We start from the raw sequence: 15,415 nt of genomic DNA, 5'->3' as shown, positions 1-15,415 counted from the left end.
TTCATGGAGACAGAAATTGGTTCAAGTTTCACGTCTGTGAGCAAGTAAGAGGGGACAAGAAGTGGATGTGGGGCAGAAGTGGGAAGATGAACGAAAGGAACAGTCTATAGAAGTTGTGAAGTCAATGACAACAGTCAAGGCAATGAAGATGTACCTGTATGAGGTGCAAATAGAAGCCTCGAATGCAAAAAAGATCATAGAAGATCGAGAACAGAAAACAAAGTCAGAAATCAAATCACACATTCCTTCAACTTCTACGTCTGAAGGCTGAATATTGCCTCCCATTACTCCTCAGTTCAGATTAAAAAACATAGAACTTACTTATTCCCTCTCCAGCTGTGCAGCACGGACGAGGAGATTATGTCCCCACAATCGACTCCCCAGCTCCACAGGGACTCACATTGGAAAATCCCACTTCTGGGCAGCGCTGGGTAAAGAGTCAGGGTGAGGTATTATATATTGATTTGAGGCTGCAATGCCAAGGTACATTGTCGGTTTAGAAGGAAGTCTCATAAGCAAAGATGAAGGGCATGTCACTGATAAAGCTCAGTGCAGGCATTTGCCTATAACCTCAGCTGCTACTTTCTTGGTGCAATATGTCATTTTCTGCTTCTGGGACCAAATAGCATTGGATCGATCAAAGATGAAACTGATAGTTACCCAGACAAAAGAATATCTGACTGCACCAGTTCACACAACACTGGCACTACAGACCAGAGTGATGGACAGCAGTGTCATTGTGAAATAAACACTCATAATCCAGTTTAATATCACAGCTATGATAATAATCAAAACACCTGTCGCCGCCATGGATAGCAGATAATACACGATCCATTTAGAAACACAACACTTTTCCCATCACAAGATAACAATCACCGAAAGTTTATTTTTGCAAAAGAGATATTTAAGAGTGAATACATGATATCGACAAATGAAGATACAGTCAAACTAAGATAAAAAACAAACATTTGGTCATGCTCAATTTTCTGTAACCAATTACAAAGAGGGAAAATGGTCTAAATTTTGGACTGAAAATATTTCTCTTGAACTGTAGAAAACAACATTTAATTCACGTTATGTTATAGCTGCAATAGAAAGATATTCTCAGCTTTGCAGTCAACATTGACGTTCTTTCGCTAGGATACACTTGCAGAAAATTCACTTAGTTTTGCTCTTGGCAATTTGTACAGAAGAAAAGCAGCAAAAATAATCTCAAACCCTGATAAATTATGGAAACCAAAATATTTCATGTATCAATGAAACGGGTATAAAGAAAGTACATCACAAAGGCATTTGGGGATCTTTTTTCAGAAAGCACCAAAAACTAGTATACTGGTTCAACAGATAATAAGGAAGGAAACTGGGGAATCTCAGGGAATGGAGTCTGGAAATGGTGACGTCTTGTGAAAACTACATAAGGTATCAATTAGGTTTCACCTAGAATAATATGAACAGTTTTGGCCACCATATGTGTGGAAACATATAATATTTCTGAGGACTGTCTGGAGAAGATTCGCTGATCCCAGGTGTGGAGGGACTTTCTGAAGAGATGAGGTTAAGTTACATTGTAAACGTTGGAGATTAAAAGAATGAGAAGTGACTTTTTTGGAACATTTATAGTGTAGAGGGCTTGACAAGGTATATGCTGAGGGTTTGTTTCTCTTTGTGGCAGAATCTGGGACGGGAGGGTATAATAGGTTGCGATTTTAATACAGACACAAGGAAGAATTTCTTCTGTTAGAGTTTTGTGAATTTGTGGAGTTCATTTCCACAGAGAAGTTGTAGAGGCTATGTCAGTAAGTATTTCAAGGCTGAGATTGATGTTTCTGAATCAGTAAGAGATGCAAAGGTTCCAGGAGAAGGCAGGAAAACGAGGCTGAGGATTATCTGCTTGCCCGTGATCTCACTGAACGGTGGAGCAGGCAGTAGGTTTCTGTATGGAATATTATTTATGTTTGTCCTTCCCAGATATGATTAGAAAAAAGATCATCAAAATCTTTAATTATGATTACTGGTCCATTGACCATACGTCTAAAATACAGAAGAGGGGTATGAATTTGGTGCGGCATTTAAATTGGCACTTGAGAACAGGCATAGGATAAGGAGTAGGCCATTGACCCCTCGAGACTGCTTCAATATTCTATAAGATCATGCTTCATCTGTCAGTTAATTCAACATATCTGCCTTGGACCGATATTTCTTAATGTTGTTTAATAAAAATTTGTCTATCTCAGATTGAAACTTAACATTGGAATTGGCACCAAGCACCATTTGAGGAAAAGAGTTTCAAAAACTCCACTGCTAGTGATTTCTAACGTCTCTCGTGAATGGCCTGTCCCTAATTCTCAGATTATGCCCCCAGTTCTATAATCTTCAACCAGTGGAAATAGTTTACCTTTCCCTCACCTGCCTTTTCTTATTAATATCTTCAATACCTTGATTAGATCACCCCACAAGCCCAACGCATACACCGGATCTGCTCAGATGAGGAGGAACGTGACGGACACCCGGAAGTACTCAAGAATGCCCTCACAAGAACGGGGTACAATGCCCAACTCATCGACCGTCAGTTCCGACGTGCCACAGCAAGGAACTGTAATGACCTCCTCAGGAGACAGACACGTGCTGCAACCGACAGGGTACCCTTCGTCGTTCAGTATTTCCCAGGAGCTGAAAAATTACGCCATGTTCTTCGAGATCTGCAACACATTATCAATGAGGATGAACACCTCACCAAGACCTTCCCCACACCTCCACTACTTGCCTTTAAACAATCGCCAAACCTCAAAGAGATCGTTGTTCGTAGCAAGCTGCCCGACTCTCAGGACAACTCCATACAACCCTGTCACGGTAGACGCTGCAAGACGTGTCAGAGTGTGGACATAGATACCACCATTACGCGTGGGGACACCCCCCCCCCCCCACCTTGTATATGGCATGTACTCATGTGACTCAGCCAACGTTGTCTATCTTATACGTTGCAGCAAGGATGCCCGGAGGCATGGTACATTGGGGAAACCAAGCAAAGTCTACGACAATGGATGAATGGGCACCACACAGCAAACAACAGCCAGGAGGGTTCCCTCTCAGTTGGGGAACACTTCAGTGGTCCAGGACATTCAGCCTCGGATCTTCGGGTGACCATCCTCAAAGGTGGACTTCGAGACAGGCAGCAGAGAAAAGTGGCCGAGCAGAGGCTGATAGCTACGTTCAGTACCCATAGGGAGGGCCTCAACCGGGACCTTGGGTTCATGTAACATTACAGGTGACCACCATTGCACTATACACACACACAGATACTCCTACACACACACACTCTCACACACACACACAGGCACTCCTATACACACGTACACATGGACATACATATACACAGACGTGCACACAGACACCCACACACACTCTTCAGACACACACGCTCCCACACTCACACATGCACCCCCTCACAGACTTAAGACACTCTGCACTCTCTCTACACACACACATACACTTTCTCACACTCACAACCCCCAACCCAGACAGATGCACACACACAGGCAGACAAAGACCCACATGCACACATATATTTTGTGGGGTGAATTTGTACTTGTGGGGTTACATTATACTTTGCTCAAAAACTACATTCGTTCATGCAGAACTCTGAGCTCAAAAACTGCATGAATTTATGTAAAACTCCGTTATCTCACATTTTAGAGTAGAATCAATCTAAACATCATGGCATAGACAGAGAACACAGGGGGCCAACACCTCCAACATATTGAAAATGCAACTTAACAAAAAAAGTTTTTGTGATTTACACATGAAAGAAGTTAAACTATCACTGTATTCGAACAGATGAAAGGCTTAAAAGACAATCAAGTTTTCAATGTATAATTTAGGTTACATCACACTAAATTTTTGCTATAAATTCTGTTAGGATTGAGCCCTCTACTATCACCTGATGAAGGAGCGTCGCTCCGAAAGCTAGTGTGCTTCCAATTAAACCTGTTGGACTATAACATGGTGTTGTATGATTTTTATCTTTGTACACCCCAGTCCAACACTGGCATCTCCAAATCCATAAAGTTACACATTGTAGGGAATAAACACTTAATTTGTCCAATCTGTTCGTTTAACTTAAACCCTGAAGTGCAGGTATCGTCCTCGAAAACCTGCATTGAGCACCTCCAGGGCTAAAACATTCTCCCGAGAGTGTACTGCCTAGACCTGTTCCCAGCATTCTAAGTGGGATCTAAACAGGATTTTGTATAATTGCAGCATAGTATTTGCATCCCGATATTGCAGCCCTTTAGATAGGAAAGCCGTCATTCCGTGAGTCTTCTTGACGATTTTCTGCACGTATTCATGGCAATTTAAAGATCTATGCACCTGAACCCCCAAGTCACTTTGGACATCAATGGCTTTTAATATTTTGCCTTCGGTAAATTATCCAGATCCAAGCAATTGTTAGGAATAAATGCTTTATGAAATGAAAACTAATAAAAAAGTAATTACTCTGAGCACATGTTCCCTGAAAGGGTGAGGTCCTAGTTAATCTGTCACATGACCTTCATTACATCTCAAGTGATAGACATTACGTGATGCTTTGAGATGTAATAACACATTAAATGATATCTTCGTTAAAGAAAACAGTTCAGTATTAAATTATCCAGTGAAGACAGCATTCATTACATGAGCATCCATTACAATTCCCTCCACATAGTAGCTTTTATCTCCAGTAGACCTGGCTACAGATTCCACATTCATATGCAAGGAACTCATTACCGACATTTTGCTGGTTCCCATTTCGCTTTTGAGGGGTCTGAAAATATCTCTTCGCTGAGCAGCCCCTCTCCAGCTATACAACCTTCCCAGCTTTTGCCGCCCAGCGACCTTTGCAGGTTCTCTGTAACTCCTGTCTCCAATTGCGTTCACTTTCCCAACATTGTGGTTTTCGATCCTCCTGGCTGGCTGGCCTCTGTTTCGCCTTGCAGCCCAGCGACCTTTGCAGGTTGAATCCCTATCAGCCTGCAGCCTTCATAACTTTTGCATGTCAGCTACACACTGCTGCTCCAATTAGAGGTTGCTTGTTCCACATGTTTGCTTTGATAGGCTCGTCAAAGATTATGTCCATTCTACTACCTTTCTCTGATTGGTTGTCACAATGACTGAATTTTCTTGGGGTTTTAGTGATGAAATTGCGTACTGCTGCTTAGCGTTTGAGTGTTGCAGACTAGTTGTAATAATAAGATGACTTGTTAAATGCTGCTGGTTGATCTTTGATCACTTTGCTTAACATATTGACGGAACCTATGACATCCTGCACTTTTGGAATCACATCGTTTTCGTTAATCTGAAGAGTGTCTTATTCTGAGGTGCTCCATCAGTTGAACATTAGACATAAATGGCTTTCTTACAAAACGTGTCATCCCTCATGTGGGAAAAGATTATGAAGTCTTGCAGGAGACACACGCAGATCCCTGACAGGATGCAGAAACAATGAAATGCAGCGCTGTTGTGATGTTTACCACAATGTGGTCAACTATGCATGATGTCTTCTTACAGGTGACAGCAAATTTGAAGGCAAACATTCAATAAAGTCTGAGCCTCCGAAGGCAAGGTTGCCTCGACACATTCAAAAACCTGATCGTCACTCAGTGTAGATTGTGTTGGGGGATTGTCTTCAGTGAGTTCGAGTTCTGTGTTCGTGTGCTTCCTTGTTGAGCAATGATGCTGGTAATTTTGGTGACTGTGCTGCTCAACTAGCTCCCAATCAGAAGTCCACACCAGATCTGCAAGAAGCCGCTCCCATGCCTCTGAGAAGGCCAACAGTTGTGAAGTCCAGGTAAAGTAAAACAACGTTCCAAATTGACAACTAAGATTTATTTTACCTGCAGTCATAGTGTCATCTAGATCTACAGCACAGGAACATGGTGCGACTCATCCATGCAGACCAGACATCCAAACTTAATCTAGTCCCATTTGTCAGCATTTGGCCTGTATCCCTCTAGACCTTTCCTGTTCATTTCCCCATCCAGGTGCCTTTTAAATTGTCATTGTACCAACCTCCACGACTTGCTCTGGAAGCTCATTCCATACATGTAGCAACTTCTCGTGAAAAGGTTGTGGTTAGGTCCCTTTTAAATCTTTTCCCTCTCAGCTTCAACCTACGTCATTAGTTTTAGACTCTCCCTTCCCGGGAAAGGGACCTTAAAGAATGGGAGTGCAAAGCTAGGGACGATATGTTTAAACTGAGATGAGAAAGTTTTAAAGAGGACATGAGGAGCAACTTTTGTTGACAGAGAAAGTGGTTAGTGTGCTATTAAATTGAAATCCCACCAACCACCATGGCGGGACATGACTGAGAAACCCGAAAACATCACCTGAGTCTGTGTAGATTGCAACTCCACTTAAGAAACTTTTCGTCCTCAGCCTGATGCAACAACGTTCCCAAGAGTTTAAGGTGATTGACTGCTAACTTAGTATATTATTTACGCGTTGGTTTAAGTCGGACTGTCGTCATCATTTCAGTAAATGTATAACTCAATGTTATTGCTGTACACTTGCCGAGCTTTTGAAAGAGCTAAAAGCTTCTGATCAACTTATCACACTGGAGAGGGCGCACTTCAGTGAAAGATTGTACAAAGATTTGAACCCATATTCCAAACTTTCATGTAAAGTGGATTCATTTATCATAACGAAGAGGAACAAGAATGTCTGTATTTCCATGTTTGTCATCTACGATTGTATTCTGTACAATCCAATGCAAGATAAACATAAACGACCAGAAACAAGAGAGTAGAAGCATCGGTTTGTCATGTAGAATGTATTTATTTGCCTATTTTCAAAGAGTATATGAGTGAGAAATAGAATCCACCGAAGCTGCATATCCTTGGATTGTGGGAAAAAAACAGAGCACCAGGAAATCCATGCAGACATAAGCGAGCACATGCATACTCCACTCCTGAGGTTAGAATAGAACCTGGGCCCCAAGCGCTGTAGAGCTAACTACTGTGTCCCTTACCTCAGATTTCATTCAACGTGCGGCAAAGCCAGTGAGATCAGAGACTTTGCTGCTTGTCACATCTCGGCCTGAAATGTTTTCATTCCGACATATGTGATTGGTCTTAATCTATAGCTGGGATATGATTTAACGTTTGGCAATCGGTTTTGTGCATTTTATAACCTACCTCCAAATGAAAAGTCTTTCTTCAGATTGTCCTCATGGTTTTGTGAGATGAAAATAAACAATAATTCATTTACACTTTTAACATTTTAATTATTGTCTCCAATGTTCACCAAGGGGTCTGCGCTACATTTGGAGTGCAAACATCGATTTGGTAATCAATTTGTGGAACAATATAAAATTCAGTCTGAAAACTGGACCCTGAGCTTCCGCTGATTTATCAGTTTAATTCTGTGCCCATTTCCGCCTCTTGTAAATTGCCCCAAGGAAACTGAATGGGAGCTCGAGGAACAGCAGCTTGTTTTTCAATTCAACACTCTTCAAGCTTCCAGACTCAACAAGGATTTGAGCAGTTTCTGCATCACAGGTTTGCTGTGTGGACGGAGACCACTTGCCCTGAAAGCCTTGATTGTGCCTCCCATATTTAGACTTTGCCTGCTCTTATTTAATTTCCATTCCAATGGAAATAGCCATTATCTTACTCCCCTAACAGTTACCAATCAATGTCAAAATCATTGATCAAAGCCACCACTTAAGGTTTGAATTCCAGGGAATATCTCCCTCATTACATGGTGATGCACTTTTAGCAGAAGGAATAGGGAGGCAATACGGAATTAATAATATAATTCTGAAGTGTATGCAAGGATTAAGGGCATATTCGATGTGCACACATCTTTGAAGATAGTTGATGTATTCGTCGTCAGTAAAGCAAATTCGATCTCGACCTTCAGTAATATTAGTATTGTCAACAAAATGGGGAAAGTAATATTGTACATTTATAAAGCTCTCAGGAGACCACGTGCTTTCTATCCACTTCTGATCATCACCTTTTGTAAAGACTGTGAGGGTGCTCGGAAGCGTGTAGAGGATATTTATCAAAGTAGATTCAGCAAAGCAGGTTGAGACGAGATTTGGCTGAGTCACAAAATTTACAACATCTTTAAATAAGATAGAGAAATACAAAGCATTCCCGTTAACTGACTGAACTGTGATTAGGAACGGATTGACGTTTCTCAGAATAAAACAGAGGGGGGATGGGATAAGAACATTTTCACATGGTGATGCTGTGGAACATGCTGACTCTGATGATGGTTGGAAAATGACACAGTAACTGGTTTGTAAACGAAATTGTTCAGCATTTGAGTGTTAGTTCATGCAAAGGTGGAACTGGGGAATGGATGTGACCTGATTATTGCAGTTGAAAACGACACAACACCAAGTTGTAGTCCAACAGGTGCTACCAAGTAAACCTATTGGATTATAATCTAGTGCTGTGTGATTTTTAGCTTCGTTCATCCTAATCCAACACCGGCTTCTCCACATCCTGATTATTGTAGGTAGCATGCTCGGAGTCAATGGGTCGAATGGCCTGCTCTGTTGCATAAGTAGTCTGCCTCTTTGGTGTAACCTCCCCTTCTATTCTCAACCTTTGAATTCACTTGTCACTAAATTCAAGTCTATTGGATCATTTATTTGTGTGCAGTCCAGAACTGAATGCAGCTCTGCAAGCGTAATGTAAGCATAGTTTGGTTATCTTGGTGCATTTCTAGTCTCACTGACAGCTGAAATTTCCTCCCACTGAAAGAGCAAATGAACCTTAATCTTTCACATTTAGATGGCTATGTTACTCAGGGCCTCATGAATCGAAAGCCTCCTGATGCAGTGTTTGACGTGAGTTTCCTGTGTGTTCATGCTCTGCTGTCACTGTCCCACATGTTTACGATATCTATCAACGTCAGCCCATTACAGCAATTCAGACGAGACAAATATATGTATTGGTTTGCTTTTGCTGACTATAAGTCGTCCCAGTCTGACAATTTCAAAAAGGATGTCCTCATATTCTCTCCTTCTTGCAGGAAAATATTGGAATTAATTTAAGGGAGCATCACAGAGCCAGCATGGGCTGAAACCCAAGAGTTGTAGTGAGGGAGAGTAGAATCCCCTTTCATGAGATTTAGTTTCACTGAGACAATTGGAAGCATGATGACTTTCTGTTTTTTACAACTGTCATGTCTCAAATAATCATAAAATTTTGGACACGCGTTTATGTACAATATTGAGGTGGCGAGATCAGACATATTTTGGTTTTCACCATTTTTTTTTCTTGATTCACTTTTTGCCCATTTAATTCCACGTGTTTGTACGAACAAGTACTGGTTCATCTCCAGAAACTGCTGATCACGATACATAAGATCAAACAGGAGAATTGAAGAGCATGGCCTAATCAATATGATGTATAAGTGAACATGAAAAGCAATGTATAATCTATATTGCTGAACTCACATTGCAGTTTACTGTGATCACGACTTAAAACATTTAAACACTAGTGACTGGGGAAATTTGAACAATTTCTTCAGTTGCTGTCTGAATGAATTCTGGGTCCCTGCATAAATAAATGGATTGATGCAGGAACTCAAAATCTGAAGCATAAAACCACCTTCCTCAAGAATAAAATTTGATTCGTTGTAATTCGAACCTGAGAAATACCCGACGTTCAAAATTTGAACATTGAGGAAAGTCAGTAGAACCAACAAATAGGAGAGGAGGAAACTGCCCGAAATGGTGAAGAGTAAAACAATGGACTTCTTCCGTTTTTCCATCTCTGGATCACTCTGATTCTCTCCATTGCTCCTGGCCCGAAGTCTCCTGCGGGCTCTACTGGCCAATACAATGTGTCTGACAGTGAGGGCATTTAGCAGCAAAATCATAATAAATGGAAGACAAGGATTTAAAATTGCTATTATCCAGTCAAATGCAACCCAACTGGGTGAGGTATAGTATATCGGTTTGGTATTGCAATACCAAGGTACATTGTTCATGATGAAGGAAGGGTCATAAGCAAAGTACAAGGGGATGTTTCTGATACAGCTCAATGTGCAGGCGGTTATTATAATCACAGCTGCAACGTTTTCATTGCAATATTTTCTTTTCAGTTTCTGGCAACAAATGGCAATGTATCGATCCAAAGTGAAAGCGACAGTTACCCAGACAGAGGAATCTCTGACTCCATAAAGTAATGCAAGAGTGGCACTACAGACTGGGGTGATGGACAGGAATGTCATTGTGAAATAAATGCGCACAAGCCGGTTTAATATCACAGCTGTGATAATGACCAGGAGATCCGTCACCGCCATGGAAACCAGGTAATAAGCAATGCATTTGGAAAGACCGCACCTCTGTCTTGCAAGGATAACAATCACTGAAAGGTTTGCTATGAGAAAGGGATACATGAGATCATCCAAGATTGATGTAGATGAGGAATACACAAACTAACATTTGGAAATGCACATTTTTTTCGAAACAATTACAAAACAGAAAGAAGTCCACATTTTGCACTGAAAATGTTTCGATTCAACTGCAGAAAAACATCTTTAACTGGCAGCGAGCAGTCAATTTGTCAGTGTGGCAATACGGACATATTATCAGTTTTGACATTCTTTCCGATTCAATTGCAGTAAACACAGTCTATTCTACTTTTGGGAAATTTGCACAGAAAAACGAAAGCAAACATAGCATTAGCAACACAACAGTACAAAATTTCTGAGTTCTGGTGATAATAATAAACCATAAAAATAGGTGGGATGTGGAGTTGAGAGAGAATTGATGCTGCTCCATGAAAATCATTGCACTAGCAATGTAAACAAGCCATGCATTTGAAAAGGAGAAATGACACTGTCAAAGTGGAGAAAATAAGATAAAAATTAATTGGAAACATTTTGTTGGTGAAATGTAATATTAATGCCATTGAAAGGAAGGGAGATATTCTTACCCAATGCAATACACTTACCTGACCATAGGGCTGTTCTTTCAATAGAGAAAGAGAGACGACTTATAATGATTTAACCCGAAGGTCATTACGCTTTAGGCAACAAGAAATGTTGAGAAGGAGAGTCCTTCTTGGTAAACGCAGCTAGTGCAGGTACTGAAGTAAAAACACGCGGTCCAGCCAACTGAGCTAACTGAATCTTTCAAAATTGCGTACCCCAAATAGACAATTCCAAAGAATTTCACCAAAGTTTATCGGAACTGCAGTATTGATAACTGAGACAAGGGTTAAACTGAGATTAACAAATTAAAGAAGATATTAAAAAATACATTCCTATTTAATAACTACTGAATATCCTTTACCTGGAACCCCAATAGCTGCTAGGATTGAATAGTAAATAGAAAACACGAGCCCTTTCGGTAATCCATGCATTTCTGTGTAAAGCTGCGGTTGCATTTATCACTACAGTAAATTGTAACCACATTTATAACTGATTCCAGGCTCCAGGGATACAATTAAATGCATTGCATGTTTGTAATAATTACTCCAATTGAAACAATCAGGTTAGAGAGTCTTATTCTGAGTTCATCGTCAATTTTTATGGATAGAAATTTTATTCCTGGGCTCTGGCACTGCTTCAAAGTCAAGTACTACAAGATGTCATCTCCCTGATGCAAAGAAAATGTAATACAAAATAGGCCATTGCAAATTCCCACGAGGATACTTTGCGTGAAATACCCTTGTCTTTAAAAAATATATCTTTGACCTGAGATAGTCTATTTTGTAGGAATAAGCTGCCACGTTTCCTCTCCTGATCATTATTCAATCCGTGCAATCAGTGATTCATTCCAAGGTGGGTTCAAGTCCCTCTGAAAGTGTATAAGCACGCTAAAGCAAAGTGTATGCATGGATTGTGGGCACACCCATTATATTTCCTGCTGCGTTCAAATTGTCAGTTATTTTTGCAGTGAAGACTGGACTACTTGGGAACTGTTATATTATAGGTATTATAGGTCTTATAGGTATATTCCTGATGAAGGGCTTTTGCCCGAAACATCGATTTTCCTGCTCCTCGGATGCTGCCTGACCTGCTGTGCTTTTCCAGCACCACTCTAATCCAGAAACGTATATTATATTCCGACATGTCAAGAATATCTTGGTCGGATTCAATTCAGCATGAGCAGGTTAAATTCAGCAGTTGTATCAGAATTGGTATTTCTTGCTTTCTGCCTATGCATTTATAGTGGGTAAAGGCTGTTCAATGTGATTACATTTAACATAAACTGGTCCAATGCATCTATTGCAATCTGTCTGCACAGGCTCATTCTGTAATCTCTTTTTGCAAAAGGACAGAGCCACATCCTCCACAGAGTGCATTTAGTCAGGGCTGAAACATGCAGATGAGCACAATTCATCTTAATGTCGACAGAAGCGGATCCACAAATTAGTGTCATTGTGACATTATCCAAGTGAAATTGGTTATTAGCATAGTCAAAGCAACTACTTGTGAATATTTACATTCAGTGATGAAAATTCCAATTCAGTTCTGAAAACAGTTGTATTTGGTGTACACAGGTTCAGTTCAGCATAGCTATATTCCGTGCACATAGGGTCAATCGAGTGCACTGTCCTTCATTGTGCTGGATCCACGTCATCAGCGTGACCTTTGGCTTTTGAACAAGGTCTATAGCACGGTCAGGAGCAGGTGAGAGCACTGAGTTTCAAATGATGAGGTGAAATGTGGAGAATTCACAATGGTTGCATTTTCAACATTTGCAATATGGTGTTTCATTTGAGTGCCTGAAATGTACCTGGTAAAGATCTGAGGAGAGAGATATGAAGGATGGAAATAATAATGTTTTATAATTCGTTTGTGATACTTGGGAATAGCTGGCTGGCCAGCATTGATAGCCCATCCTTATTTGCTGTTGAGAAGGTAGTGGTGAGCTTCCTTCTTGAATCACGACAATCCACTTGACCCACAATGCCGGGAGGTGGAGGGGAGGGGGTGGGTGGGCAATGGATATTCCAGGATTTTGAGCCAACGACTGTGAAGGAACAGTAGTATATTTCTAGTTCAGGGTGGTGAGTGGTTTGGAGGGGAAACCGCAGTTGGTGGTGTTCACATGTAGCTGCTGCCCTTGTCCTTCTCGGTGGAAGTCTTCCTGGGTTTGGAAGGTGCTGTGTAAGGACCTTTGGTGAATTTCTGCAGTGCATCTTGTAGATAGTACACACTGCTGCTACTGAGCGCCGATGGTGGAGGGATTGAAGATTTGTAGATGTGGTGCCAGTCAAGTGGTTTGCTTTGTCCTGCATGGTGTCGTGCTTCTTGGATGCTGTTGGTGCTGCACCTATCCAGGAAAGTGGGGAGTATTCCATCATACTCCTGACATATGCCTTGTCGATGCTGGATAGACTTTGGGGTGTCAGGAGATGAGTTACTCGCCACAGTATCCCTAGTTTCTGACCTGCTCTTGTCGCCACTGTGTTTATGTAGTGAGTCCAGTTGAGTTTCTGGTCAATGGTAAACCCAAGGATGTTAACGGTGGGGCATTCAATGATGGCGATACTGTTGAATATCAAGGCACGGTGTTTAGATTGTGTCTTATTGGTGATGGTCATTGACTAACATTTGTGTCGCACGAATGTTACTTGCCACACATTGGCCCAAGCCTGGATATTGTCTAAAAATTGTTGTATTTGAGCACGGACTGTTTCAGTAGCTGAGGAGTTGCGAATGGTGCTGAACATTGTGCAATCATCAGTGAACATCCCTACTTCTGACCTTGACAGAGAGAAGGTAATTGATGAAGCAGCTGAAGATTGTTGTGCCTGGGACACTACCCTGAGGAATTCTTGCAGAGATGTCCTGGAGCTGAGATGGCTGACCCTCCACAACCCCAACCATCTTCTTATGTGCCAGGTCTGACTTTAACCAGCTGAGTGTTTTTCCCCGTTGCCCGTCGATTCCAGATTTGCTGGGTCTCCTTGATGCAATACTTGGTCAAATGTGGTCTTGACGTCAAGAGTTGTCACTCTCACCTCACTTCTGGAATTCATCTTTTTTTGTCCATGCTTGAAAACAAATCTGTATTGAGATCACGAGCTGAGTGACCGTGGCGAAACTCAAACTGGGCGTCACTGAGCAGTTTGTTGCTGAGCAGTTGCTGCTTAATAGCACTGTTGATGACTCCTTCCATCACTTTAGGTAAATCCACTGGGTGCTACCCAATTCAGTGCACTCACGATTGATCTGAGCATTGTTATCTTCATTATCCTGCCTTTTGCCCAGAACCCTTGAGCCTCTTACCAATTAAAAATCTATCTCAGCCTTGAATATGCTTAGTGACACCCCCTTTGCAGCTCTCTGCGGTAATGCAGTCCACAAACTCATCACCCTCTGACAGAAGAAGTTCTTACTTGTTTCTGTCTGACATGTGGAATATCTTACGCTGAGATTATGTCTTCAAAGGGAAACAACCTCACAACATTTATTCTGTCAATCCCTCCACGAAAAATACATGTGCTAACACGTTTGCCTTTCATGCTTCTAAACTCCAATGCTTACAGTGCAACCCACTTGACTCTCCTCATGAAACAATTTCTCCTTGCCTAGAGTCATTGAGTCCTCTCTGGACTGCCTCCAATGGTATTATATCTTACCTTAGATAAATGGACCAAAACTATTCATTTTATTCTCGGTGCAGTCTAACTAATACCTAATATAGTTTTCACAACACATCCTTATTTCTACTTTCCATTCCCTGAGATAAAAATTAATATTCCAGTTACCTTCCTTATGATGTCCTGAGCCTTTTTTGATTTATGCACGGAGACCCACAAATGCATTTGTGCTGCAGCTTCCTGGAGTCTTTTTAGATAATAGCATCTCTATTTCTTTGCAAAAGTTAACTTTCTACACATTTTCCCTCTGCCAAATTTTTGTCGCTCACGTAACCTCTTTGTATTTCTCTGCAGATGTTTTGCGTTAACCCATCGCAAGTTATTTTCTCGCTAGTTTTCCTGATAACACTTGCCTCGTTTATAAATACACATTGTAAATAATTGCAGTCGTAGTACTGCTCGCTGTGATACTCCGCTGGGTGTGGATTGCCATCTGGAAAATATTTCTCCTTACCTAACTCCGTGTTCTATTAACTAGCCAGTTCTCCAACCATATAAATATCCAATCCGCCCACGATGGGCTCTTGTGAAGTAATTCTATGCTCATGACCATATCAAACACTTCTTGGAAATTCAGAAACATTACATCTATTGGTTCCCCTTTATCCTCCTGCTTGCTGCCTCCTTAAAGAATTATAATACATTTGATGGGCATGGTATCTATTTTGAAAAAGCCACATTGAATCAACTTGATTATATTATGCATTTCTAAATATTCTGCTATTGCATCATTTGTAACAGACTTTAAGATTTATCTAATGACAAATTTTAAGCTAACTGACCTGTTTCTTTCTCTCCCG

Source organism: Chiloscyllium plagiosum, unplaced genomic scaffold (assembly GCF_037043375.1).
Source record: "Chiloscyllium plagiosum isolate Xiang-an unplaced genomic scaffold, Cpla_swu_hap1 HiC_scaffold_27, whole genome shotgun sequence".
Taxonomy (NCBI): domain Eukaryota; kingdom Metazoa; phylum Chordata; class Chondrichthyes; order Orectolobiformes; family Hemiscylliidae; genus Chiloscyllium; species Chiloscyllium plagiosum.
This window is presented reverse-complemented; position numbering follows the sequence as displayed.